This window comes from Macrobrachium rosenbergii, unplaced genomic scaffold (assembly GCF_040412425.1).
Source record: "Macrobrachium rosenbergii isolate ZJJX-2024 unplaced genomic scaffold, ASM4041242v1 171, whole genome shotgun sequence".
Taxonomy (NCBI): domain Eukaryota; kingdom Metazoa; phylum Arthropoda; class Malacostraca; order Decapoda; family Palaemonidae; genus Macrobrachium; species Macrobrachium rosenbergii.
In genome coordinates this window covers 3,072,161-3,099,087 of record NW_027100729.1, presented here as the reverse complement: position 1 = coordinate 3,099,087, position 26,927 = coordinate 3,072,161, and the positions used below count along the sequence as shown (strand labels likewise).

The 26,927-nt window shown below is 47.4% G+C and overlaps 1 protein-coding gene across 1 annotated transcript in view; it reads left to right on the top strand.

The window, feature by feature from the left end:
- Nucleotides 1-223: 223 nt before the first annotated feature.
- The window catches only part of LOC136838188 (zinc finger and SCAN domain-containing protein 31-like), a 298,878-nt gene continuing 272,174 nt past the window's right edge, over nucleotides 224-26,927 (top strand). Inside the window, exon 1 of the mRNA XM_067103069.1 lies at nucleotides 224-335. The gene's annotated coding sequence lies outside the window, so the exon portion shown is untranslated. The remainder of the gene's footprint in view (nucleotides 336-26,927) is intronic.

Here is a 26,927-nt window from a genome sequence, read left to right as displayed (position 1 = left end):
ACGGTACCTGAAACTTATTAGCTACGGTAGAAAATTAGTATATCGCCAAAAATGCTTCATAAATTACATTTATAAGTAAATTAACTTCATTTTATATTTTAAAAAATCATATAATTATATTTATTACCTTTTTATAAATCTAAAATGTTATACAAATAATTACTAACCGAAAAATAACCCGAATAAAGGAGCTAATCGTCTTGGGTGGAAAGTGGTCGAGTGAGTGTAAACAAACAAATGATGGTGTCGTCGAATAGTTGTCCCGGAGATCAACAGAAATCAATCAATTTCGACCGGAAATATTGACTGAGTGATCGAATTGGAGGTCAACCGAGGTAAATCAATGATTGAGGTTGAATTCGTGAGTTAAAAATTGTGTGAAATTTGAGTTTTTGAGTTAAATATGGTTGAATGAAGAGAGGCATTGTGGGTCTCTTGACTCCTCCTAAGGAGACGATTGCCAATGTTCATTAACCGTTATTTAAAGCGTTAATTACGTTGCTTTCCTTATTTCGTTTCTTTATATAACGCTGAAGGTTAAATCGATGCTTGAAGTTAAATTCGTGATTTAGAAATTGGGTTAAATATGTGGTTTTGAGGTGGGCTAAATGTGATTAACTTGCGTTAGGCATTTCTCGTCTCCTGAAGGTCAAGGTTGCAAAGGTCAGACCTTATTTAGACCTTATTTAGGCCTTATTTGATCGATTTAAACTGTTTACTCGTTTAGGCTATTTGTAGCCTTCTCAGGCCCTGTAGGCTGGGTCAGGCTCAGAGGTGTGGGGTAGGCTATGGCTGCATTAATGGGGTTGTTAACAATTTTGTTATGATTTTTGGTTGTGATTTTGCTAATCGCCCCCCCCCCCACCCCCCCACCCCACTCCCGTCGGAGGGTTGCTCCTTCATTAAAAGGAAATCAAAGATGCTTCATGAGGGACGCATCCTAACCTAACCTACCCCAGGACACCATGCTAGGCAGCCTCCCCCCCCCCATCCTTCCAGATGTAACATTCGGACTGAGCAGAACCTGCACATAACTCCACCGCCGTCTCACCTGGATTTTTTGGGCAACTGAAAAAGAAAGTCGCATAAATAATGAGGAGGCTTTTAGTAGCCTAACCCTTACTGAACCCAAATGGCTTAAAACAACCTCAAGACTGAACGAAAATGGTTTTTAAATGAGGTTTATTTCCAAAGCACTTTTCCAGGAAACTTCTCTGTTCCCAAAGTGTGATTTGTTCCCACATGATATACAAACCATTGATCCTTTACATTAGGAATCACTTACAGCGCAGCTGGAAACGGCCATTGAACTTTCAGACAAGGTGGTTAACTACCGTCCAGGGGGCAGGAGTCCCCCCTGCCCGGACGTAAACTTTCAAATTTTGCTTTTGGCCGTCGTGTGATGCAGATGTGTTTCTTCCCTCTCTGCCCTGACTTCCATTGAGCTGTTTGTTCCAACACGATATACAAACCCTCAGTCCTTTACATTAGGAATTACTTTCAGCTGGAAACGGCCGTTAAACTCTTGAGCAAGGTGGTTGGAATACCCGCCTGCCCGGATGTAAACATACCAGTTGTTCCTACACAAATACAAACCCTTGGTCCTTTACTTATACGGGGTTACTTTCGGCCTGTTTTCCTGGCTCTCTGCTCGGACCTTCCTGGAAGCTAAAGATGTGCCTCTTCATGGGGTGTTTGTTCCTGTTTGTTTTTTTCTTGAGTATATTTGTGCGTGTTTGTGATGATGGATGAGTTATCGCAAACCCATGACTCTGATAATCCTGTGCTCTGGTTATGTCCTGGTAAAGATAAAAGTGTGGCGCCTTTTGCTGTAGCAAAGCACGGATCCTCACTCCCTTTGCCTAAAGTGTGTAGGAAGGGAGTAAGGACCCTTCTGATTGTACTGTAGACGAACCATGAGTGTAGGCTTTGGTCCCCCCCGAGCAGTGGGATAGGTATTCTCGAAGCCTAGATATAAGCGTAAGGAGACCAAGGCGTCGGAGGTGCTGTCTTCGGCACCTTCGACTCCACCGGTTGCGAATCCTTTGCAGTCGTATCTAAGCCCCGAAGGCCTTCCCTTGCTGCCGATTCTTAGTTCTGAGTCTGTCTTGCTGTCCCATGTCTGCATCCGCAGTCACAGAAGAGGCAAGATCGGTGGACCTAGGCTGCACTCCTCTTAGTTCTCCTCCTCACCCAGAGTTCCTGATCCCTGGGTTGGGGGGGCCCCCTACCCGTCTTTGTCTTCCGCAGGGTTGGCATCCGTGCCTGGTATGAGTCAGGCGTGGGAGTCGCTCAGGATGGTTGGTAAGCCTGATCTGCCATCACTGCTCGCACGCATCAACAGTGCTGCGCGAGCAGGAGTACTCCTCCCCCCTCCCACTACCCACCGGTCGACGCTCTAACCACCACTACTGTCACCGCTGTGCTGCCGGGGAGGTGATGAATACCGTCCGGAACGCACCATGCATCTGGTGCAGTCCCTACTCAGCCGTCTCCATGTTGGCGGTGGCTGGGCCGGTCTGCTCGGTATACCACCCTTGCCTGGCTAAGCTCACACGCCTCCCACCACGCTTCCACCGTTGCCGTGCCTGTCATGCAGACGTTCCTTACATCGTTGCCTGCGTGTGCCTCTGTGATGCCTAGTACCACTTCACGATATGAGTCTCAGCCAGTCATCTTGTGTCATCTGCTGTTGCTGCCCCCACCCCCCTGTCGACCCCTGGTCTGTCTTGATAGGCTGGGGATGTTGTGTTGTCGCTGATCAAGAAGAAGAAGAAGAAGCGCTCGCACCAGCCATCTACATCTTTGTCTTCTACTTTGTCATCGTCGTCATCGTCTTCGTCTGCCTCTTCACCCCCTCTTCTCGACCAATCAGTCTAAGAAGGGGAGGGTGGATCCTCCCCTAAGGAAACTTCGGCTTCTAAGGGGCACAGTCCTCCTCGGGGAAGACCGCTGGATCTCTCGCTGGGAAGGCTACCTCGGTACCCTCCTCAGACGGTTCAGGGGCCGTTCTCTCGAACTGATTGCATTTCGGCACCTTGTAGCGGCGTCGCCTTGAGCCGCTCCTCTCCTGTAGCGAGCTCGGGCACGAATGAGAGAAGGGGAAAAGTCTTCCAGGCATCTCCTCCACCTAAAACGTCATCCTTGTCCAAGTCGGACAAAGGATCGCCGGAGACGGCATCCATGGACATCTCTGCTGCGAAGGCGTCGGGAGGAACCAAGAAGAGGTTCCTGCAGCCTTCTTCGACTGCTTCAGCATTGAAGAAGGCTGGAACACGCCGGACGTTAGGGACAGCGGTCTCCAATCAGCAGTTCGCCCCTGCGTTGGTCTCCTCTACACGCTCAGTGTGGAGGACCGTCCAACGTCGGGCGTGAGGAGGCCGTCCCTTGATCATCAAGACGGTCGCTCGCCTGACGCGGTAAGTCCGTCTAGGCCCTCTCGCGACGCTCTACCGCTGGTTGGACATCGTAAAGTGCGGGGTTTCCACTGGTTATACCAGTGGACGCGATGGTAGTGTTCGCTCTGACTCTCCCACCCCCTCAACTTCCTCTGGATTCTCCGGGAGGAGACACGGGTCAGTAGGATTGCTGGAGTTGAGGCTCTTGTGCATTCAGCATCAGAGGTGTAAGGTCCTTCCTCACTCCAACTGAGGGAGAGGTCGTGCGCCTCTGTTGTCAGAGGCAGAGAGTGCGGGGTCTGTCTCGGGCTCTCCTGTGGGAGGGGCCTTTCTGGAAAGGCCGTCTCTTGGAAGGTCCTCTTCCAAGAGATCCAGACACTCAGAAATGCAGAGAGCATTTGTTGAGGTCGTTGCGCTGATTCGTCAGCACAACGGTCTGGAGGAACCACTTCAACTCCCTTGGAAGAACGGTTGTCAGGTTGGAAGAGTTATACGCTTCAAGAAGGAACCCGAAACCCTCCCTTGGACTACCATGGTCTCCCTTGGCGGACAGTGTCCTCAAGCAGGTGAACGACTTGGTCTCTGGACCAACGTCTTAGCTTCACTCGACTCACTTCACCAAGCTATTACCTCCCCTCTACCGAGACAGAAGACATACTCACGTGCCCTCGGAGGAGCACTGCAGCAGAAGGTAGTGGAACTGGGCCTAGCTTCGTCTATCTCCTGGTACCCCTTCAGCTCAGCTAACTGGGGAGCCTGCACTCCTCACACAAGGTGAGCTGAACGCCTTGGAGGGGACAGCTCTGTTTGCTCTCCAGGCGATCTCCTGGGCCTTCGCGTTGTCGAGAATCGCATCTTCGTCTGGCTCTCAGAACGAAGACCCAACCTTCAGGAGTCTTTGCCAGTCGGGTGGAAAGGCCATCTCTTTTATAGCCCACCAGATGGCAAACCTGGTACTGAAGAGACGGGATGCTGTGTTGTCCCGAAACTACAGATCAGCGGGCGCCGAAGCTGCAGTCTCCCTGTGCAACGGACCAATTCTGGACACCACCTCCCTCTTCCCCAGAGGAGAGGTGGATGCTGCGATGGGACAAGAGGGAAGGCTGGCGAATGCGACTGTCTTGTCCACCAGGCAGCGACGAAAGGTGTCGAGCAGCCTTCTCGTCCTGTGGCCTGGACCATGAGCCAGGCTAGCACCTCAGCCCCAAAGAAGTCTGGTGCTTCGACAGGCACTCAAGGAGAAGCCTAGACCTCTTCTTCTCCCCCACGGAAGGAATCGCAGGGTCCCTTTCGCCAGCCTGTCTCCACTAAGAAGAAAGGTAAGGCAAAGAAGGAGAGAGGAGGAGCTCATTAGGGATGGCGAGCCCCCTCAGATGCTGCCGTCGGTGTGGGGGGGGGTATGCCTATCATGCCACTGGGCAACTTAGCAGTGATACGGAACGGAGACCTGGGTAGCGAATGTCCTTCGGCAGGGATATTCTCTACCCTTCGAGTCGCCGCCTCCCCTCACCGACATACTGGTCCAGTTCCCCTCTTACCTTGAAGACCCCCAGAGAGAGGCCCTACTTCAGGAGGTCGAAACTATGTTGAGCAAGGGAGCCATCAAAGTCGTCGAGGATCGATCTCCAGGCTTCTACAGCAGGATCTTTTTAATGGAGAAAGCTTCTGGTGGGTGGAGGCCAGTAATCTACCTCTCCCCCCCGAATCGTTTCGTTTGCCAGACTTGGTTCAAGATGGAGACAGTGCGCACGGTACTGTCAGCCATCAGGGAGGACGACTTCATGCTGACGGTGGACTTCATGGACATGTACTTCCAGGTACCAGTTCATCCATCCTCTCGTCGGTACCTTCGCTTTGTCCTCGGAGGAGTTGTCTACCAGTTCAGGGTACTATGTTTTGGGCTGTCGACCGCTCCACAGGTGTTCACACGAATGTTCACCCTGGTGTCAGTTTGGGCCCATTCTCACAGGATCGCCTTCTGAGGTATCTTGACGATTGGTTAGTCCTGGCAAGCTCACGCTTGCAGTTGCTACAGGACAGAGTTCGCCTCCTCGAGTTGTGTCGTGAGCTGGGTATCGTGATTAACTTGGGAAGTCGGATCTCATTCCCAAACAGAGGACTCAGTATCTGGGCATGCTGATCGATCGGCAGCAGGCAGAGTCTTTCCCTCAAAGGCTCGCATCAGCACGTTCAGGAAGGTGGCAAGGCAGTTCCTGTCGAGGCAGGAACAGCCAGCTGAACAGTGGCAAGTCGTGATCAGTCACCTGCCGTCATTGGAGAAGCTCGTGCTGCAGTCGGCTCCACCTTCAGTCTCTCCAGTGGAGACTGAGGACTTCTGGGATCAGTGTCTCTCGGGGCCCCAGTCAGTTCTCATACCCATCTCTCAGGAGGTGAGGGACGATCTCAACTGGTGGTCGGACGACAGGAACCTCTGCATAGGGATGCACCTGTCCTCTCGGCCTCCAGACATGCTGCTCTTCACAGACGCATCGAAGGAGGGCTGGGGTGCACACCTGGAGGAGTTGCTGACTTCAGGCGTGTGGGACCATCACGACTAGCGCCTTCACATCAACGTCCTGGAGATGAAGGCAGCTTTCTTAGCCCTTCAGTATTTCCGTGACCATTTTATGGTACACTCGTTGGTGTTGATGAGCGACAACATGACCGTAGTGGCATACATCAAGCAAGGGGGACTTGTCTCCTGCGCTCTCCACACGTTGATGGTAAAGGTGCACGAGTGGGCAGTAGCCCACTCTGAGGAGCTGTCAGCCAGATACATCCCAGGCAAGAGGAACGTTCTGGCGGACACACTCAGCCATCGGGATCAGGTGGTGGGATCTGAGTGGTCCCTTCACCAGGGTGTGGCGGACAGTCTCTTCGACCTGTGGGGGCTTCCAGTAGTGGGTCTGTTCACCACCCGGTATAACAGGAAGCTTCCAACCTTCTCCGTCGTACCGGACCCATGGGTGGCTGCAGAAGACGCCTTCCAACACTCGTGGGACAACCTCGAAGTGTATGCCTTTCCCCCATTCTGTCTCATTCGTCCAGTTCTCAGTCGAGTCCTGGTGTCGACGAATCTACGAATGATCCTGGTGGCTCCCAAGCAACCCGAGGCCGCTTGGTATCTGGACCTGCTGGCTCTGCTTTCTGAGACTCGGAGAGAGCTTCCCCCCTGGCACAACCTTCTACGTCAGCCGCATGTAGAACGGTACCACCAGGCTGTGGCCTCCCTGTCACTTCTCGCCTGAAGGTTATCCAGCATCTCTTGCGAGCGAGAGGCTTTTCTTGCCGAACAGCGACAGAGATGGCAGGATACCTCAGGAAGTCTTCTGCAGCAGTTTACTGGGGAAAGTGGGCCGTCTTCTGTGGTTGGTGTCGTAGATGGGGTTATTCTCCGGTCGGAGCCTATCTTCCGCAGGTAGCGGACTTTCTCATCTATCTTCGTCGAGAGAAGCCCCTATCAGTTTCAGCGGTAAAGGGATACAGAGCTACTTTAGCACTGGTCCTGAAGTTGGAAGGCATCGATATTTCGCCTCCTGGAGATATCATTGCTGATGAAGAACTTCGAACGGTCTTCCCCTCCCAGGGAACTGAGGCCCCCTGAGTGGGATGTGTCTCTCGTTTTGTGGAGCCTGACTCGTGCCCCATACGAGCCACTACGAGAAGCCACAGACAGGAATCCTACTCTTAAGACCGTCTTCCTGCTTGCCCTGGCATCGGCGAAGAGGATTAGTGAACTACAGGGACTTTCTTTTGCAGTTAAACACTCAAGGGGATGGGCATCAGTGACGCTCGAGTTCGTCCTGGAATTCGTAGCAAAGACACAGAATCCAGTGGTCCCTGACGCTCGATTTGAGTCTTTCACGGTCCCATCCCTTGGTGACTTCGTTAATGATGACCCTGACGAGGTGCTGCTCTGTCCTGTAGGGGTGCTATGGCGCTATCTGAGGAGAACTCGGCATCTCAGGCCTGAGTGTCGACGACTCTTCGTTAGCACCGGGATCCCTAAGAAGGAGGTGTCCAAGAACACGATCTCCTTCTGGCTTTGTGAGGTTATCAAGAAGGCGTATGCAGCAGCCGGAGAGGATGACACCAGCGCTCTGCGTCCACACGCTCACGAAATCAGAGGGATTGTGCCTACTTTGGCATTCAAGAAAAACTTGTCGGTTCAGCAGGTACTGAGGGCAGGATTGTGGTCACGCCAGACCACATTCACCTCTTTTTACGTAAGGGACGTTACCCATAGGTCCTTGGATACCTTCTTCTTGGGACCAGTGATGGCTGCTCAACAAGTTATGTAACTTACCCAGCTCCTGTACAGGACAGTGTTGTCTCTCGTCTGTTGTACGTGCATGATTGGGCGTGAAAGGTGAGTGACTGGCTCTCTCTTCCTCCCCCTTCATCTGGCTTCTTCCTTCGGGCAGAGAGTTTGGGCCGTATAAGCTGAACCAGACGTCAGACGCAGGTGAGTTTCATGACTTGAGTATCCTAATCTTTGTTGCCTATCAGGTACAGATTAGATGTAATGTCCCCTCCTTCCCTTAGAAACTGGAATTTTACCCAAGGACTGGAAAATATCCATAATTGTCCCCATAAAAAAGCCTAATAAAGACGCTTCCCAAGCCACCAGCTATAGACCAATAGCTCTTACCAGCTGTGTTTGTAAGCTGATGGAGAAAATGATAAACACCAGATTGGTTTGGCACCTGGAAACTAAAGGACTAATAACTCCATTTCAATTTGGTTTCAGGAAAAATCGTTCCACCCTTGATCCTTTGCTGAGGCTGACCAATCAAATCCAGCAAGGACTTGCCAAACGATGTCAGACTATCGGGGTATTTTTCGACCTGGAGAAAGCATATGACACTACTTGGAGAATTGGCATCTTAAAACAATTGCACAAAATGGGCATATGTGGAAGAATGATTAAATTCATATATTCCTTTTTAACAGAGAGATTTTTTAAGGTTAGAGTGGGCAACACACTCTCCCAACCTTTTGTGCAGGAGGAGGGTGTTCCACAAGGAAGTGTTTTAAGTGTGACACTTTTTCAGTTGCAATAAACAGTATTGTGCAAAAATATCATCACCTGTTAAATGCTCGCTTTTTGTTGATGACCTTGCAATATACTGCACAGGATATGATGCCTCGTCAGTATGTAAACATTTGCAAAGGTCTGTTAATGCTATTACAAAGTGGGCTGATGAGAATGGTTTTAAATTCTCTTCCTCGAAAACAGTTTCTGTAAGATTTACTAGGTGCCAGCGTGTGGAAGAGGTTCCCACCCTCAGTTTAAAAGGATCTATCATTCCTTATGAAAAGGAAGTAAAATTTTTGGGAATGACCATTGACCAGAAATTGACATGGGCCAGCCACATAAATGCCTTAAAGACTAATGTTAAACAATCTCTCAATATTTTAAAGGTTGTCTCTGGATTTAGTTGGGGAGCTGATAAAAATCCCTGCTGAGACTGTATGACTCGTTGTGTCGATCCAAGCTAGACTATGGCTGTCAGATTTATTCCTCAGCTTGTAAAACCAAGCTGAAGGAACTGGACGTTGTACACAATATGGGGCTGAGAATATGCTCAGGAGCTTTTAGAACTTCGCCTGTTGAAAGCATATATGTTGATACAGACCAACTTCCCCTTGATCTAAGGAGGCAAGAACTAGGATTAAGATACATGGCTAGAATTAAAAGTGCTCCCAAAAATCCCTCCTTCCAAGTGCTGAGGAAGCAGACTCACGGGTCTTTTTCTGGTACAAGAGCCTCTAGACCATTCCAAATTAGACTAAATGAAGATGTTAGGGATAGTCATCTTAAATCCCAGAAAGTCATGGAAGTGAAACATCCTGTGTATCCTCCATGGCTTATCCCAGCAGCATCCGTGTGCAAAAAACATATAACAAAAAAACTGTCCTGAGGAAGAGATTAGGGGAAAGTTCTTGGAGCACGATACTGCCCATACTAATGTGACAAAAATCTATACTGATGGATCAAAGTCGGATAGTGGTGTTGGCTGTGCAGTTATCCTTGGTGATACAGCATATACAGCTAAACTACCTGACTTTGCATCCATATTCACAGCAGAACTAACAGCCATAGTCTCTGCCCTGGATATAGTTTTTGAAAGTAGTGACACTAATTTTGTCATCTACTCGGACTCCAAAAGCACTTTAGAAGCAATAAAAAAATTCAATAGCTTCCATCCATTAGTTCAAAAGTTCAGGAATCGCTCTTCCATTTGTATTATCTGGGTAAATCTGTCTCTTTCTGTTGGGTCCCTTCTCATGTGGGGATTTGTGGAAATGAGATGGCAGATAGGGAAGCGAAAGGTGCTAGTGTCTATTCAGAAACAGCCTTTAGTAAAGTGCCTCATACAGACCTAAAAGGTCCTTTTAGATCTTATATTTTAAACAAATGGCAAGAAAGATGGACTTCTTCTCTTGCCAATAATAGAAAGTATAGAAAAATCAGAAATAGTATATTGCCGTGGCTTTCGTCTTTCCAGTCGGATAGACGAACAGAAATAGTTTTAAGCAGAATGAGGATTGGGCACACTTATTTGACCCATCAGTTTATTTTAGAAGGGGGCAGCCTCCCAGAGTGTGCTTGCGGTGGTGAGATGCTAACAGTGGAGCACATTCTGGTTGCTTGCCCCAGATATTTTAACCAAAGAGAGAGATATTTTAGAGGTAAATCCCTCTGTGATATTTTGGGAGATGAAGCAGATATTTCTGCTCTCATCCCCTTTTTAAAGTCTATAAACATTTTTAATAAAATTTAATTATATTTTATTAATCACATCATAGATATATATATATATATATTTATTTATTAAGCATTTTCTTCATTAATTCATTCATTTATCATATTGTAATTTATCTATGAACCATCTTCATCATACACTCATTAACTCATTTTTCATAATATAATTTATTTAGTTTCCATTACGGCGCTGAATGGCTTCTTTGGCCCCAGTGCCTGGGCTTTTGCCCTAAAACTCATACATCCATCCATCCTCACATCACACCAGCCAGTTCCTGGATCTCCGAAGGACATCACACTGATGCAAGAAGTGCAAGCCATGCTGAGCAAAGGTGCTGTGGAAGTCGTGTCGGATCGGTCCCCAGGTTTTTACAGCTGAATCTTTCTCGTAGAGAAAGCCATGGTGGGTTGGATACTGGTCATAGACCTCTCTCCCCTGAACTGTTTCATTCGCCAGACTCGGTTCATGATGGAGACAGCCAGATCTGTGCTTGCCTCCATCAGGGAGAACGACTTCATGCTTGCGGTGGACCTGAAGTGTGCGTATTTCCAAATACCCATCCGTCCTCTCGCAAGTACCTCCTCTTTATCCTCGGGGAGTTGGTCTTCCAATTCAGGCACTCTGTTTCGGGCTCTCGACCACTCCCCAGGTGTTCACGAGAGTGTTTTCTCTAGTGCCAGCTGGGGTCCATTCGCACGGGATACGTCTACTGAGGTATCTTGACGACTGGTTAGTCCTGATGAGCTCCCGCTCGCAGTTGCTGCAGGACAGGGATCGGCTCCTCGAGTTATGTCGTGATCTTGGGATCGTGTTAAACTGAAAGAAGTCAGATCTCACCCCCAAGCAGAGGATAAAGTACCTGGGCATACTCATGGACACAGTAGGAGCAAGTCTTTCCCTCGGACTCTCGTATCAGCAGGTTCAGGAAGGCGACACAACTGTTTCTGTTTCTGTCTCGACAGGAACAGCCAGCCCGGCAATGGCAAGTCATCATCGGTCACCTGTTGTCATTGGAAAAGCTGGTCCCTCATGGCGTCTTCACCTTCGGCCTCTACACTGGAGACTAAAGGATTATTGGTCCCAGTCCTGAGACTCTCAGTCCTTTCTCATCCCTCTTTCTGGGGAAGTGAGAGAGGATCTAGACTGGTGGATGGACGACAGGAACCTCTTGATAGGAGTATGCCTGCATACTTCCCCTCTGGACATGCTTCTGTTCTTGGACACATCGACCGAGGGATGGGTCGCACACGTGGAGGAGTTGCTGAATTCGGGAGTGTGGCACCGAGACGACAAGCACCTTCATCAATATCCTTGAATTCAAGGCAGCCTTCCTGGCTCTCCAAGAGTTCCGGGATCGAATGATGGGACACTCCATGGTACTGATGAGCAACAATACCACGGTAGTTGCATATGCCAACAAGCAGGGGTATACTATCCTCCCGCTCCACCAGTTGGTGGTGCAGGAGCACGAGTGGGCGCTGGCTCACTAGGTAGAGCTGTCAGCCAGGTACATTCCAGGCAAGAGGAATGTCATGGCAGACAAGCTCAGCTACCAGAATCAGGTGATCTCTTAATTCGTAGTAAGGGTCATCATTCTCTCTCTCTCTCTCTCTCTCTCTCTCTCTCTCTCTCTCTCTCTCTTCTCTCTCTCTCTCTCATTTCATGGTAGGTTGGTGAGGTCAAGTCCAGAGGTCCACACAAAGTTCCTAATCCTGTAAACACTGTGAAACACATACAAAGTTACTGAAGGGGCCAATTGTGATTTGAGTCTCTGGAAATCAACATTTCGATTGTCTGAGGTGACAGACAATCGGAAAATACACACACATACATATATATATACACATACTGTATACATATATATATATATATATATATATTTAAATATATACTGTGTATGTATGTATGCATGTATGTGTATGTATGTATGTGTGTATGTATGTATATGTATGTGTACCTGTTAATGTGTAATTTTAAATACATGCACTGTAGGCCTATATATATATTTGGGATACAATTGAACTTACGTTTAAATACTTTAAATCTTTCTTTTCCCTGTTATTCTATTTTCCGTTCCTACAGTGATTCATTTATCAACTGACCTTTAATTTATCATGCATATACTTATATTATGATAAAGTATTCATTCATATATTTATTTATTTACGTTAGATATCGATGGAGATTGGTTTCCACAGAAATACCTTCTGCAAATTGGTTCTTATTCCACGAGCCAATGGGAGATCTTTTACTCAACACACTTTGCCCCAAAACCAAAGCTCTCATCCAATGAAAGAGGGCGATAGAAACGTGTGCAGTGGAGGCCTCTGATTGGCACTGAAACCATTCCTCCTCTGGCAGTGGAAGGAAGGACTTATAAGCTCAGAGTCAGTGTACAGTAAGTCTGAGCGTGTCAAGTGGTAGTGTTTATATACAGATGCTCCAGAAATACAAAATAAGGACTTGGGCAAGTTGGTTTTCTCGTTCTTAGGGTGAATTTTTGCGCGGAGGTTGAAAAACCACTGGAAGTCTGGAAAATGTTACGCAAAGGGGTATTTTGGTCACTGAATTTATGAATTTGGAACTTTCCCAACGATTTCGTGGAGTCGTCAATTCCTTATAGCTGGAAGCCTTTTGTCTACTCTTTGAAAAACTGATTTTGCAAATTTCTGTGAAAATTCTGAGGTTCTTGAACGTCTTTCTGGCTCGGTGTCTGTGACCGAATTTTGATCCTAATTTTGCTAAGGTACTGAAAGAGAATCAGAGGCCTGGTGTGGACATCTGAGCTCTGTGAACCAATGCAGATAAGGTCTTTCAGACTTCAGTCTTGGGTAATGTCCAGCTGTCTCTCTTTATTGTGCTCCGAATCCCTAAATTGAAGAGTATGATAGGTGCAGTTTAATTCGAATTATCCAAGAATCATCGTATGGGGTTAGTGCTGTCAGTGTACATCACGCGGCGCATTGTAGGCGTTGCTTGAGGTTCTATGCAGCGTCCTTTCGGCCCCTAGCTTCAACCCCTTCCATTCCTCTTTCTTCCATCTTACTTTCCACCCTCTCCTAAGAATTGTTTCAACATTATCTAGAGAGCTGAATGACCTCCTAGGTCCTATCTCTTGGCCTGTGGCCTAAGATTTATATTCCAATTCCAGCTCCAATTATTTAAGAAAAAAAGCAAAATTCCTGTGGTGGAAATCCACGAAAAACAAAGGTTTATTTTCAGCTTCCCAATTTGGGGGACATTACTAATCAACGGCCAAGTATTTCCCGAATCGATATGGCCAAATCGCAACTCAATTCATCTATCAGTCTGTAAACAAGGTGACTAGACTGATTACCTGCTAAATAACCGTCACGACTTTGCGACATACTGCGGACGACGGTTTATAGTGAGACCCAATTATTATTTGCTAATTTATTTGAAGGTCTGACCATTAATTCAGGTTCGGGACAGATTTTAAAATGATTAATCGAAGGTTTTTGTTGTAGTGCAATGACTAATAACTTTCCAAACATGGGCGTCGGAAGCTCCAAAGGACGCTTTTATATTGCGTTCAATTTTTGCACCAGCTTCTCTGTGGCGCTAGTTGATAGGCGTGGGAAACTTACCATGCCTAATTATCGTCCTTTTTTTTTTTTTTTTTGCATTTATACAAGCCTGTCTGTGTAGCTTTTGTTAGAAAGTAAGATCAAGCTTATCCAATTTAGTTTTTCATAAGCCGTTTCAAGTTTGACAGCTTGAAGAGACTGCCACGCCCACCTGTTAGGTCATTAGATCTCTCTCTCTCTCTCTCTCTCTCTCTCTCTCTCTCTCTCTCTCTCTCTCTCTCTCTCTCTCTCTCTCTCTCTCTCCCCCGTCGTTAGAACCCTCGGAAAAGTCTCTCTCTCTCTCTCTCACAGGACATTAAGGAAAGCACACAGGACATTAATCCACCACGCACCAGCATCAATAATGCAGCGTCTATTCAATGCGCTACCAGCTCATCTGAGGAACATAACAGGAGTGAGCGTAGATGTGTTTAAGAATAAGCTCGACAAATATCTAAGATGCATCCCAGACCATCCAAGACTGGAAGATGCAAAATATACCGGAAGATGCGTTAGCAACTCTCTGGTAGACATCAAAGGCGCCTCACACTGAGGGACCTCCTGGGGCAACCCGAACGAATTGTAAGGTCTGTAAGGTCTGTCGTTAGAACCCTTGGAAAATCTCTCTCTCTCTCTCTCTCTCTCTCTCTCTCTCTCTCTCTCTCTCTCTCTCTCTCTCTCTCTCTCTCTCTCTCTCTCTCTCTCTCGCAGTTAGATCCTTAAGTCCTACATTTGATGAAATCTCTCATTACAGTCTAATATGTAGCGTCTCGTATGTATTGTGATCTGAAGTGTCAATTTAAAAAAAAATCTTTCTGATTTTGTGACACTTTTAAACGGCAAAAGTGTGAATATTCTTGCTATATAAACTTTTCTATATATTGTTTTTTTGTTAAAGGGCCTCTCGTTCGTAATTTTGGAACTCAAAGGAATCAACAGTTGAAGGGTTATTAGTAAATTAGTGTTCTAGGTATCCATATAGTCAGTCGTATTACAGGTAATTCTGATGGGAAATGATGGGGGGGGGGCGGTGTTGAATATAATAGTAAAAAGTGGCTCATTTAAGGTTTATCATTTGACTCGAATATCAAAATTGAAAGCTGGACTTCTCGTACGCAGTTGGTGGGTTAAACTGAACTATTTTCCGTGACATAATTATGATATGGGATTTCCAAATATATCGTTTTTTCCAGTTACCCGAAGGTGCCGTGTTATTAACTGTCATTTCCCGGTAACTAGTGAGTTTCAAAATTGTGTTTTTATTACCTGAAGAGAAATGCTTTCGTATCGGCCTAGATTAAGCAAATTCTCGCTGGCATTTTTCGTTTTAATTTGAAAACTCTTTTCTTACAAGTGTTGCGAATCACGAAAGGCTTGTGTAGATAGAAAGTAGCTGCCTCTCTCTCTCTCTCTCTCTCTCTCTCTCTCTCTCTCTCTCTCTCTGTGTGTGTGTGTGTGAGTGTGTGTCCTGCTGCTGGAAAGAGAGACGGCAGCTTTCTTTCGTGTAAGAAAGCCGGCAAATGTTGTTGTGCCTTTTAGGAAGGTGATGCAATAATCGGCAAAATAAGCCTATATATGAAAATGGCTGCCCTGTCAAAAGTAAAAGGAAGTAGAGAATAATTACGAACAGCGGAGGAGAATGATTGCGAACAGCTGGAAGAGAGAGAGAGAGAGAGAGAGAGTCCTTATCCTTACATCTTTACAGTTCGTTCGGGTTGCCCCAGGTCCCTCAGTGTGTGTGTGTGAGAGAGAGAGAGAGAGAGAGAATAAATACATTCGTAGAAAAAGATTGGTTGATTTACCCCGAAACGTTTGGGAGTGCCTTTTCGATCGTTTATATAAAAAAAAAAAAAAAAAAAAAAAAACTTAGAAAGCGATTTTGTGAAAGGGGAAAGCGAACGCATAGGCCTAGCGTGGACTTTTCCCGCAGGCCTTTGGCGCAGCTGGAGTGGGCCTGCGTGAGTTATGCTTTGGTTTGAATAAATTAATGAAAGTCTGTTAGCTTTTGACAGAAATGGCGTTTCTTAGCATGTCCTGTAAAGTCACCAATTCGCGCCAGGATAGTGTTTCATTGGCGCCATTAATTAAGTCTCCGCTGAGCTTGTTTTCTTTGGTGACTACCCGTTTTCTTCAAGCTCAATTAGTCACGCCTAAAACGTGCCAGGTCACGCATTTTAATCATTTTTACTTTATGGTATTTATACGAATGTCACACATTGTGTATCACATGTTTCTTCATTCACAGGCATCAAGACTGTATCTATATTGTAGCTCTGTATATTTCGTATTGTAATTTGTACTCGTTTACTGCATATTATTGTTTATTGTTTGACCTCAGGTCACAGTCAATTCCATTGTCTCTCACGGCCCGGCGTCAGTCGGCCGCAATATAAGCTAGTTGGCCTGGATCTGTAATAAATCAGCAGTAACCTTTACCTGCTCGTTTCTTTGACACCTTACAGTGGTGACCCGGAGTATCCGGGCCATTAGCGGACTCACTGTTGGCGACTCAGTCTTGGCTCCAGGATTTCTCCAAAACGCTCTTAGCGGCCCTAAACACGGCGCTGTAACCAGCGTTTGAGCGTGCTGACTCTCGTCGGCGTACCCCACCAGCGTCACTAGCGGAACCACACGGCGCACGAAGTGCGTACTTTTTCTCGCGAAAATACCCCACTCCAGTAAGGGGTCAAAGGAGCGAGCATGGACGCGGATATCCCCTCCTTCATGCAGTTAAACGCGGACCCGCGGACTCCGAGGTTTACCTACCTCCCATCACAGCCGCGCCGCCCCGCATCGAGGCCCTCCCTGGAAACTCCACACCAGCGCCCGAACACATGACGGCGGGCAACACAATCGCGGGCCGCCCTCACCTAAAGCTGCCTTCCGTTTACGCAGGGGAACCCATCGAGGTGGCTGCGCAGGGTGGAGAGCCACTTCAGAATCGCGGACCTCACGGACCCGAATCCTACAGGCCGACACAGTGCTCAACGCCCCTTCCGGAGGACGTGTACAACAAACTCATCTCGCGGGTACCAAACACTCACCCTCACATACAACACCACAAAAAGTTCCTCCTCGAAGCTTGCTCCCTGCCCATCGCCGAGCGGGCCGCCCGTGCCATCGACCTTGCCAATAATCCACGCCACGACCTCAATCCAAGAGACGCTTTGGGCATGGTCGTAGATCTCCTGTCAACACCAGTCTTGGGTGGCACAAACAAGCGGCAGGAGATAAGCCGTGCGGGGGCTTAAATTTTCCTTCGCCAACTCCTCCGGAAGTCGCGCACCAGATCGCTCACCCCTACACCATGCCTGTCGAGGACCTCATAGAGGCGGCACAACACCTCACAGACTCCGTCAAGGCTTCACAGCGGCTAAAACCGGCCACCACAGCCGGTCAGCTCCGTCCAGCCTGAAGAGGGCGTGAGCAGCCCGTCAACGCCATCGCCAACAGACGTCCACCGAACCACAGTAGACGGTGGTCCCGGGCTTCTGTCGCTATCACAAGTGGTTCGGAAAGGGCGCCGAAACTGCCTGCCGCCCTGCTCGTTCAACCGTTCAAAAAACGGGGTGGCGGCCAGCAGGACAGGCCGCCATGGCAGCCGAAGAACCCAGGGCCTCAAAAACAGTAGGTTTTTACGTCCGCGACACCGTCTCCGGCAGGATGATGCTGGTCGACACAGGAGCCTTTAAGTCGGTCTTCCCAGCATCCAGAGAGGACCGACAACCAGACACCAGACCCGGCCGCCTTCCTGACGGCGCCAACGAACCCCATCCTCTCCTCGGCACCAGGCTCCTGTCGATCTCCATCCTTGGCCAGAGTTACTCCTGGGACTTCATCGTCGCGGACGAGGAACCCCACTCCTGGAGGCCGATTTTCTGGCGCGCTTCGGCCTGCTAGTCGGCGTGGGGCGCAAGCGCCTCCTCGATACCGACTCCTGCGGTCTCTCCGTTAACGGCGGGACCCAGACCCACCATCAGCGCCCGTCGCCCCCACCAGTACGCACACCTTCTGTCGGAGTTCCCTGAGGTGTTTAAGCCCGAGCCGCCAAGTCCCGGGGCCCCAGCCAAGCACGGCATATACCACCATATAGTGACTAAAGGGCCCCGACACATGCAGTTCCATGAGCTTCCCCCTCAGCGCCTTCAGGAGGCGAAAAAAGCATTCGCGGAGATGGAACGGATGGGCATCTGCAGGAAAGCTTCCAGTCCATGGGCCTCCCCCCTCCACATGGTGCAGAAACCGGACGGCTCCTGGAGACCCTGCGGCGACTACAGACGGCTCAACATTGCAACGGAGCCCGACCACTACCCTCTGCCCAATATGCAAGACCTCACGGCCTCCTTTCACGGGGCCAAAATATTCACTAAATTGGACCTTCTTAAATCTTATTTTCAGGTACCTGTTGCGCCAGAGGACATACCAAAGACAGCCATCATCACGCCCTTCGGGTCCTATGTGTTCGCCTTCTCCACCTTCGGGCTGAGGAACGCTAAGCCACCTTCCAGCGGCTCATGGACAGCATCCTGGGGACCTAAAATTCTGCGTCTGCTAAGTCGACGACATTCTCATATTTTCCAGGTCTCACAGCGAACACCAGAGGCACATCAAAGCAGTCCTCCAGCGCCTCCAAGAAAACGGCCTTGTCGTCCGTTTTGACAAGTGTACCTTCGGCGTCCAGAAAGCAGAATTCCTGGGTCACGAGGTATCTCCGACAGGCGTCCGCCCTCTTACATCGAAAGTGGCAGCCGTAGCCAAGTTCCCGACACCCACCTCCATCAAGGCCGTCCAGGAGTTCCTTGGGATGGTAAACTTCTACAGGCGCTTCATCCCCGGGATCGCGCACACCACGGCCCCCTGACGGAAGTCCTAAAAGGTCAACCAAGTCCCTGTCTTGGGGACCCAGCCAGCAGCAGGCCTTTTCCTGAGCTAGCCGCCCTCACCAAGGCAACCGCCTTGGCACACCAGATCCCAAGGCTCCCCTCCAGCTGACGACAGACGCCAGTAACGTTGCCTGCGGTGCTGTTCTGGAGCAAATCATCAACGGCGCCCCCAGCCCATCGCCTTCTTCAGCAAGAAGTTCAATCCCGCAGAGTCCCGCTACAGCACCTTCGACAGGGAACTCTGCGCGATGTACCAGCGCAGTTCGGCACTTCAAGTTCCTCCTGGAGGGGGACGCCCTTCACAATCTTCACAGACCACCAGCCACTGGTTCACGCTTTCACGAAGCAGGGGACGCATGGTCTTCCAGACAGCAGCGCCACCTCTCAGCCATAGCCGAATTTACCTGTTCCGTCAGGTACCTCCCGGCAAGAAAAATCCGTAGCAGACGCCCTCTCCAGAGTCGAGTTGAACGCAGTGCAGCTTGGTGTAGATTACCAGGACCTTGCCAGAGAACAGGCCGCTGACCCAGAAACCCCAGCATACCGCACCGCCATCACATCCCTCAAGTGGCGGGGCGTGACCCTCGCCCCGGAGGCCCCAGCCTGCTCTGTGACATCAGCACAGGCCAGCCCCGCCCCTTTGGTTCCAGCCTCACGCCGCCGCCAGGTATTCGACATCATCCACGGCCTCTCTCACCCCTCCGGCAGGACCACGGCCAAACTGCTTTCAAAAAGTTCGTCTGGCACGGGTGCAAAAAGGACGCCACAGCCTGGGCAAAACAGTGCCTGCAGTGCCAGACCAGTAAAGTGGTCGTCACACGCAGTCGGGGTAGGCGAGTTCCCACAGCCAGGCGCCGCCGCCACATCCACATCGACGTCGCCGGGCCCTTCCCCATCAGGCGGATCCAGATACCTCCTCACGGTGGTAGACCGTTCGACGAGGTGGCCCGGCCACGCCCATGCAAGAAGCCACCGCCAGCGCGTGCGCCGAGGCCCTGCTCTCCAGTTGGGTTAGCCGCCGGCGTCCCGGACCACATCACAACCGACAGGGGCCCCGCTTTCCTCTCCGAGCTGTGGTCTGCCTGGCTCAACTGCTGGGAACCACGCACCACACCACCACAGCGTACAACCCAGCGGCCAACGGCCTGGTTGAACGGTTCCACAGGTCCTTAAAGTCATCCCTCATGGCCCGCTGCACCGCCGAGGACTGGAAACATCAGCTGCCGTGGGTCCTCCTCGGGTTGAGGACCGCCCCCAGAGCCGACGGCACCCCATCCGCAGCTGAACAAACCTATGGGGAACCCCTCGTGGTGCCGGGAGAGCTCGTGACGGGTGATCGCCACTCCCCATCTCTGCAGAGGCTCCGCGACGTGGCCGGCAAGTTCGCCCCTTGCAGGCGCTCATACATCGACAGAGCAACCACCTTCGTGCCGCCACAGCTGTCATCCGCCACCCACGTCTTCGTCAGAGTCGACGCCGTCCGTCCACCACTAACTAAGCCCTACAGGGGACCCTTCCGCGTGCTGGAGCGGAACAGCAAGGCGTTCCGGCTGGCACTTCCAGGCAAGAACGACTGGGTTTCCATAGACCGGCTAAAGCCCGCCTTCCTGTCGGAGAGTCCCGGCAGCGACGCAGCACCCCTTCCGCCCAAACGCACTCCAGCACGCCCTCACCACCGCAGGCGCGGCCGCCCCAGGAAGGGACCGCCCAAACAGCAGCCTCACAGGCGGGAGGCCCCTCAGTTATCTTCAAGGAGCCGCGGCACCCTTCAGCGTCCCACCAGGTACAGGGGATTAATCAGACGCGTTCCTCGTCTTGGGAGTATTTGTAAAGTCACCAATTCGGCGCCAGGATAGTGTTTTCGCGCGCCATTAATTAAGTCTCCGCTGAGCTTGTTTTCTTTGGTGACTACCCGTTTTCTTCAAGCTCAATTAGTCACGCCTAAAACGTGCCAGGTCACGCATTTTAATCATTTTTACTTTATGGTATTTATACGAATGTCACATTGTGTATCACATGTTTCTTCATTCACAGGCATCAAGACTGTATCTATATTGTAGCTCTGTATATTTCGTATTGTAATTTGTACTCGTTTACTGCATATTATTGTTTATTGTTTCGACCTCAGGTCACAGTCAATTCCATTGTCTCTCACGGCCCGGCGTCAGTCGGCCGCAATATAAGCCGCCTGGATCTGTAATAAAGCAGCAGTAACCTTTACCTGCTCGTTTCTTTGACACCTTACAGTCCTACCAAAACTGTGGTGACAACAAGCGCCAACAAAGTTTTTAGTTATGAGCACACACAGTAGGCCTACATGAGCACGATGTGGTCATAAAAGACGATTGCCATCTTCATCAGGCTCGTTATTAGGGAATAGGTATGTAAGAGGTACGAAATAATGAGCAGGTGGACATGTACTGCTGGTTTATTAGTTGTTGTTGTTTTAGATTTAGCTGGCCTTATGCCAGCACGGGCTCTTGCTCCTAGAGCAGCCCGTAACTGGTTTATTAGGAAAGCAGGCCACTTACAAAGTGGCATGCGGACGTCATACAAAGGCATACAATAGGATACAGGTGACCTGACATCAATTGCTCTCAATGTGAATTAGGGCAGGTAAATACAAATAACATAAAAAGTCAAATTGCAAGAACTGACACAATAATACTGTGACACATGTACAAAGTAAACAGGCATAAATAAATCGGTAACAGACACGTATTGACATAGATAAAAATGTGGCTATTTGGCTTGACCTTGGCTTGTAGGAAAGTCACCGTAGAAACCCCGTTGAGCAGGCACTTTACAGGTAGGCTACGATCTTTCTCTCTTTTACATTTGTCAGCCGTAGGCCTACTGTATATTCAACCTTTTCTTTCTTTACGTAACTTATTGCAACGTAGTCAGCCAGGTCTGTTGGAAAGGGGAGGGAGGAAGGGAGGGGGGTTGTTTTTCCACCAAATTTGGACCTCTGCTAACATATTTAATCATAATCATGCAGAAGGTGTTGTATCAATATCGTATTCTTTTTCCGTGTACGTAACCTATTGCAACATATGTGGTGCTGGAATACATGTCATTACATTTAGTGTATAGCCGGGTCTGTTGGGCAGCGGGGGGGGGAGTGGGGAGAAATGTTGTTTTACCACTAAATGTGGACCTCTGCCTACACATTTAATCATAATTAAGTAAAAGGTGTTGTATCAATATTGTATTAATTTTCCATGTACGTAACCTATTGCAACATATGTGGTACAGGAATACATATTAAGTGTATAGCCAGGTCTGTTGGAGTTGGGGGGATGTTGTTTTCCACTAAATCTGGACATTTATTAACAAAGTTAATCATAATTATGGTAAGGTGTTTAATAAACATCGTATACTAAAGCCAGACATTAAAATACTTATTGCATTAAGGGTGTATAGCCAATTGTCTTGGGAAAGGGGGGAGGGGGTTTGTTACCCACCAAATCTGGACCCCTCATCAACATTTACCCACATAATCATAATGAAGCAAATGGAGTTTTATTAATACCGTACAATGAAGCCAGACATTGAAAAAAAAGGCTAAATGACGCGTCAGATATCGTAGGGGGGCGGTTCAGATCTACATTATTACTCAATATTGCTACCCATAAGTATCGTAATACTCAACATCGTGTTTCGTCTGACTCGACTACTTCCTTCTCTTATGGTAGAATTCGATCCCTTATTGTGTCCGAAGTTTCGATGCACAAATATCGATAGTTGTTCACGCCACTTTGGTGTTCTGCTCTAACTGGACACTGGCAGTAAGAGAGAGTTTGTAGGACCTTCTATTATGTTTGAAGGTATTGATTGTTCTGCTTTGGTGACACATGTTTGGTGAACTTTATTTGAAAGTAATATTATTCCTTTCAGAGATGAGAGAAAGGGGTCCGTCCTGTAGTTGTGTCCAGCACTGGCACAGTGCAGTACTTGCACTGGTATCCCAGGACAGGGTCCCATAGTTGTGTTCATCACTGGTACTGTACTTCTGGTACTTGTCACTGGTATCCCAGGACAGGCCTGAGTGAGGCAGTGTTTATTCCATTAAAATGGTAACTGTGATCAAACCGGTTGATTTTTGCACATTTTTTTATATCTTCACCCTGGTTATTGTCTGCGTAACCCCGCGTTCTTATGTCCGTGTGCGGACACGATGCCGAATGCATTAATGCCGACGGCAAGAGCAAAGTCTAATAAAAGATAAGTCTGTTGGCGCGCAGGTGGTGACGTCACGGAGGCCCGAGCATCGTAAATTATAGAAAACGGAGAGATTAATGGGGGACTTATGTTTATCTGTTATTTTGTCCACTTCTCAGTCACACTAACTTTATTCATTTCAAGTATATCATTCGTATTTAAATAAAAAAAATAATATAAATAGTATGATTAAGATATATACGTAATGTTTCTGTCTATTTTTGTTATAGCTTGCTTAAAATGAATAATATTGGTGAGGAGTGGCCAGTTTACATTGTAGGCCACTCTATCAGTAAATTACTGTGTAACCTTATAAATATGACTGTGTATTATTATTATTATTATTATTATTATTATTATTATTATTATTATTATTATTATTATTATTATTATGTTTAGACTGAAGTAATTACTTTGTAATTCATAAGTTGCTGCAGTAAATGAGTAGAAATAAGAGAGAGAAGTGAACAAAGCTTCTTACACATTACAATGCAGGCCTAATTTGGCATTTAATTAGATAATTAACCTTTAAATTGTAAGCTTCTATCCTCATGTGGTTTTTTTTGTAGATTTTCCAGCTTACCTTCTGTAGTGGAATAATTAGCATTGATATGGCTACATAACAACTTGTGAAGTTGATGCAGAGAGTATATATAATGTGTAAGTGAGCATTATGTTAAATAAGAGTAACAGAGAGACTCTGACATCTTTCACCATAAAATTAGCAGCAAACTATTATAATGTTCATGGCGAAGAATTCAGTCAGGTTTAAAGAAGAGACAGAATGAAACCAGTCGAGTAGGACAGGGATTGAAGACAGGTTGATTGTTTTCGTAATTGGACGTGCAGCCAATAACAGCGCAATTGCTAGGCATGTTTGATTGCCGCTGTCAGAGTTCTGCACGCAACATCGGCTGGTTGGTGACTGACTCGGTTTCATGCAACGGACCCAGCATTTTGGGACTAGATGACGTCATTGTGCGGCTCGTCCTACTTTTTCGCAGCAAGTGAACAGACTTGTCTTTTGTTAGACTTTGGCCAAGAGGCCGAAGAAGCCAAGAAGTCGAACGGCCAGGAAGTCGAACTGATCGGAAGCCGAATGGGCGAGATGTGCTGAATATATGTCGTCGAAAGGAAGAGAATAGATAATTGAAACCATTATTTGCAACTTTCTTTCACAAAATATTATTGAAAACAATGCAAGTCATAAAATAATAATGAAGTGAAATTAATTACAAGTAGTAAAGCATAATGCAAAAAAATATATAAGTAAAACTTTTATTATGTAATTAAAAATTGTAATCATTGTATACAATTGTTTGCCTAGTGGGGCAGAGTCGAATGTTCCATTCTGCAAACCACGTTTGCTTTTTTGATGATGATAAGAGCGTCACTTTCATACATCCGAAAGTTCTCTCTCTCCTCGCGCTGTTGCGTCCAAAGCTTCGACCACTTCTGCCTTTGTTGCTCTTCGTGTGGATCTTTCAAGTGTTCTTTCTTAGGCAGGGCTCCAGCTACACTAAGCGGCAATTCTTCCGTTGCATTCCTAATTTTGATGTTTGTAACTGCTTCCGAATTCCCAGCTTTACTCTTCTTCATACCGTCCAATACTTTAAAACCAAATGAGCCCCATCAAGTGGACGAGAATGACCGCACACATTGCTTTGTACTTTATCACCAATAGTTTAAGTCTAGCTCCACAATCCGCGTTTTTCACACCGTCAATATGTAGCGTTATTAATCTTTTTATCCACAGCGCAGGCACCACCTCTTAAAAGAAGCCTTCTTCCTCCTCGTTCTGTCTTAACGAAATCCGTGATCACACTCAGGGGAGGGGAAATTTCAAATAGAAAAAAAATTGTTTTCATTGTTACCTGTAACGAAACTTGAGTCATTATCTATTTAAAGTTTGTGGTAATTATCTAATTTACGACCCACCCACGATTGTTTTGACTTCTCATATATTCGGCCTCATGTCTGTTCGGCATTTTGTCCGTTGGGAATTCTGGCCATTCGACACCATGTCCGTTCTTCTCCTTCCTGTCCGTTCGGCTTCTTGGCTTCAGCCTCTTGTCTGTTCGGCCTAAGTGCATTTGGCATCATGCCCTACTACCCTTATGTCAGCATTTCTTTGGCCTTCTTACTTGACTGTCAGCCTTAAGTTGGCCGAGTCAATTGAGCTTCAGACTGTCACTCGATGGGCCGGAATTCAATTCCCGCGGCCGGCTGATGAAGAGTTAGAGGAATTTATTTCTGGTGATAGAAATTCATTTCTCGCTATAATGTGGTTCGGATTCCACAATAAGCTGTAGGTCCCGTTGCTAAGTAACCACTTGGTTCTTAGCCACGTAAAAATAAATCTAATCCTTCGGACCAGCCCTAGGAGAGCTGTTAATCAGCTCAGTGGTCTGGTAAAACTAAGGTATACTTAACTTGAATAGTACCACAAAAGACAATGCATTCCCATCGCCCTATATCGAAGAATTGTTGATTAAGGTCAGGGATAGGAAATTCTTCACCGCCTTGGATTTAAAGTCAGGTTATCATCTAATGCCTATAGACGAGAGTAGCAAAGAAAAGACGGCCCTATAACTAATGATCAATTGTCTGAATATAATTACCTTCCTTCTGGAGTAAAGAACGCTCCTGCCCGTTTTTCACGTGTTATAATGTCCGTATTAGCTTCGCTATTAGGGCATAGCGTCTTTATGTTAGATGACATAATCTGTAGGGGCTACAGTAGAAGAACATTATTGAAGTCTTAGAAGCTTTAAAGTGACACGGTATGAAAATTAATCTAACCAAATGTAAATTCTTTCGGCAAAGTTGAAATTTTTGGGGCACATTGTAACATCTGAAGCCCCTTAAGCCTGTGCAGATAAAGTAGCTACGCAAGAGTCCCCAATAAAGAATGCAAAAGAGGTTGCCAGTTTCCGCGGGCTCGCAGGCTACTATCGTAAGTTCGTAAAAGATTTTGGTAAAATAGCGAGACCACTAGATTCATTGAGGAAGAAATAGCTTTTCAAGAATTAAAGATTTCACTCACTAGTATTGAATTGTTAGCTTATCCAAAGTTCGATCGACCGACGTGAGCAGTATAGCTATTGAGGTAGTGATTTCCCAAGTTGACGATGCAGGGAATGAAAAACCGATTTGTTTTGCATCACGAGCATTAAAAGGGGCAGAGAAGAATTGCAGTACCTTCGATAGAGAAGCATTGGCGATTCTATGGAAGCTGGAGAGACATCGCTACTTTTTGCTGGGGCATAAAGTCAAAATAAACACAGACCATCGTCCATTGAAATTTATTCAAAGGAAGAGTTAACCACTCGCGCCAGGCTCAATTGGGTCGAGTGGCTGTTAGGAATTGATATTGTGGGGATTGAACATATAGCAGTGAAAAAAAATAAAGTGGCTGATGCTCTCTCCAGGAGTGCCATAATGGGAGTTACAACCTAGCAGCAAAAAGAGAGGAACAACAGCGACGAAGAAACAATTGCATGCCTCAGGGCACCCGATGTAGAAAGCGGGAATAACTCGGTGACTCAAAAGTTAGGGAGTGAGAGAATGGGTACGAATCGAACCAGCTGTGAGAACGAGAGAGCAGATCCTCCTGCGGGTACAGCAAGCGGATGGCCTAGCAGTGAGTGATTTGTGTGGTTGGTGTGTGAAGAAAGAAGTGATGAGGTCAGAAGTCTGAACCTAGGTTGAATAGAGTTAAGGCTTACTGTATATGTGAGAAGTACAAGTATATAACGAGTTTCCCGATTTCCTAACAATAATCTGGTTTATGCCTGGTTTGATGTTGAACTACGAGTTATTACCAGAAATCCAATTCTAGGAAAATTGTGTGTGTAAGTAATAATGGAGCTAAAAATCATTATTCCATTGATACTGCTTATAATTCTCTTTTTTATAAAAAAGAAAATCATAACAGTGTGATGCGTGGAGTTCATAACATAGCAAATTGCCAACTGTAACCACACCGAATTTGACAATGGCTTGCTAAATTTTGGCGTTTTTGTTTCTGCATGAATTATTGTTAGCAGCATATGTCAGACAGGA